The sequence below is a fragment of the Xiphophorus couchianus genome, chromosome 2 (genome assembly GCF_001444195.1).
Source record: "Xiphophorus couchianus chromosome 2, X_couchianus-1.0, whole genome shotgun sequence".
Classification (NCBI taxonomy): domain Eukaryota; kingdom Metazoa; phylum Chordata; class Actinopteri; order Cyprinodontiformes; family Poeciliidae; genus Xiphophorus; species Xiphophorus couchianus.
Genome location: NC_040229.1, coordinates 27486432 through 27489516, shown reverse-complemented (window position 1 = coordinate 27489516; position 3085 = coordinate 27486432).

The window sequence follows — 3085 nt, the reverse complement described above, 5'->3', positions numbered from 1 at the left end:
ACTCCCAGTCAACAGGCGGAGAGAAGGAGCACGTGCGCATCAGCTCCTAGCCAATAGCGGCCTGTTATTTAATTTTAGCTCCACCCACTTCTTCGGGTCTGGAAAAAACAGAAATCAATAAAAACCGAATTAACCTTGAAAACCAGGGCGTTTAGGGTGAAGGAGCTGTATTAGTGTAACTACTGCCATATCAGAGTATTTACTGGGGTTTTATGTGACTGGCCAACACGACGTCCTCCATAACTAAGGTGGAGTGAGAAGGACATTTGCTTTATATCTGTTTTATTTTTACAAAATTAAATAGAATCCATTAATCACAGTATAGACTCAACGGCCACTTTATTAGGTACACTTTGGCTGGACTGGACTCTATCTTTTACCTATCAACTGGATTTTAGTCTGGGTGGTCATGTTAATATTCACTCATAGTTGGTTGCGCATGCAGGATGTTACTCCCTTTGCAACACATGTCAAAAGTGCTCAATTGGATTGAGATCTGGTAACTGTGGAGGTCATTGGAGAACAGTGAATATTTTTAAAATCTCTTCCGTAGTTTCAGTGAGCTTGTCTGAATTGCGGCTCTTGTGTTTTGTTCTTAGCTGCCGTGTCAAAGTCCTGTCTTGAATCCCATTGTTATGTGGAGAGGCTTGAAACTGGACGATGCTTCCCACTAAACTTGAACCATCTTACATCAAAGAATGAACAACAACAACAAAAAAAGTCAAATTTAGATGTAGATGGCCAAAAGAAACAAACAAAACACTAACTGCGTTCCCATTAATCATATCATTGTGATAGTTGGCATGTTGAAAATAAATTTGCTCCATGGAAACGCGCCAATTAAAATCAAAAAACAAAACTCGCTTTTCAATTTTAAAAAAATCTTGCAGCTATGAGGTGATTTTTTTATTTAAGTGTTTTATTTTTTGGCCTTATTGAAATGGTTTATTTTTCAAAACTGCAGTGAAAACACTTTTTTTCCACATCACATGAGTCACATCAACAACCGGATGTCGGCACTGGCGCAAACCACAAATAAGAAGACGACAGGAAGTGGTAGAAGGATGATGGCGCAGCAAGTTTTTCTAATGACTTCTTGCGTGAAAAAACTTATTCACAGTTGATTTTAATTGCATTTCTTATTTAACGGAAACACCACAATTGCAAAATTGAGACTTTTAAACATTAGCGGAATGTTGACAAAGTAAAATGCCAAGAAAATACGCCAATGACTGCATTCAGTGGACAAATTCAAGGGCTGTGAATACACAGCAGTAGAGATGTTAAATGTTAAAACAAAGAGGAAAAAAGATGAAATCCCTTTGAAGTGCAAACTAAATCCAATGTTTCATTGTACTTCCTGTACAATTTGGTTTATATGTGGGTGTTTCTTGCACTGAGGCAACAAAGTGGGGTCAGAGAGAGTTACTGTGATCTGAAGAATCTTTTTAATGTGCTTCAAGTCTTTTTCGCACAAATTTTGACGGCAATAACACATAAAACTCGAGTCCAATTGTTTTGCGACTTCAGAGAACGAGATGACTAAAAACTGGCTTGGGAGGCGTCTTCCTCTCGTCCTGGAACTGACCTTTCCCTGTAAATTACTGGACTTTTAAACAGCAGCTGCCTCAGAAAAAGTCAACACATTTTCAGCGGCAGTGTAAATCTAACCTTTTTCTGTAGCCTAGTAACAAGCCAAGGCGATTTAAATGTAGCTTATCTCACATGTGACGACTTGCTCAAACACAGTAGAGGAAGGCGGTGATGGTCAACTGTCACCAGATTTCCAGCCTGGCTTTATTTCTGCTCCCTTCATGTTCACAATGAACACTTATTTTAAATGATTAATGACTGACTTCATTTGGGATAATGTTGTGTGAAACACAATGTTCCTTCAGAACAGATTGCAACTTTTACATCATTTCTCCGTGTTCGCATTTGTGAGATTTAACAGTGCCTCACACTTTGGAGCATCCTTAGAAATATTCCATGATCAATACTGGCTAAATACATAAAGGAAGACAAAATAAAAGCACAGACCTGGCTGGCTGACATTTATTACTGGCGAACTGAAGTGAGAGTCCACAACAGCTGAGTCGTCTGATGTTGCTCTCAGAAAAAAAGCCCCCCCCCACACACACACAGCCAACCTTTGCAAAGTTTAGGCCACAGAATGGGCTTCCCATCATGTAATGATGGTGGAAATAAATGCCAGAGGTGCAGTGTGGTTAGTTTTGCTTGAATTCAGTAATGGAAGCCATGTTTTCCTATTTAAAAAAAAGGAAATGCTCGACTTGCAACTGTGCAGCTGCAATGTTTCACTTCTCCTGACCTAAAAAATAAAATAAAAAAACATAATTGGTCCACTATAAGCTGTTTTTTTCCCGTTCCATCAACTTTTTTTTTTTTGCCAAAAGCATCAAAGACCAAGCGAACATAATAAAATAAAGGAGCTAAGCTAATTCTTCATTTTGACATTTACAGTTTTACAGCTTCTGTAAATTCAATTGGGCCGTGACAAGCGTCTCCGTGTTTAAGCCAAGCGGAGTGCACATGCAAACCCATAAATCAACAACGCCCTCTTGTGGTCAAAAGGGAATTATTTAAACTGGAAAAGCAGTGAATTGCAATAGTATCCACACCCCTTTAACATTTTTCCATTTTCTCAAACTAAATGCTATTACACATGAAAAAACAATTTCTCTTGTTTTTATAGTAGTTTCACAAATAATGGTTCATCTTTTCCAGTTGATGACTGCCGTCCTACCATCAGTAGCAATATTTGTATCCAGCTTCCACCCTACCAGTGTTATTATGGCTATTGATTTGAACCGTCCAGGAGTAAAAATCTAAATGAAAAATATTTCACATATTATTTAAACTCTTTGAAAGTAACATAAACCGATAAACACTAAATTTACAGTAAACAAGGTAACAAGTTTGATATTTTAGATTTCCTCGACAGTGACAGCAACCATCAACAGGACGAGATTAACCATTATCTGTGTAATAACTCTAAAACAATATGAAAATTGCATTTAGTTTGTTCTATTGAATGTCATTTAAAAGATTTTTATCATGCTCT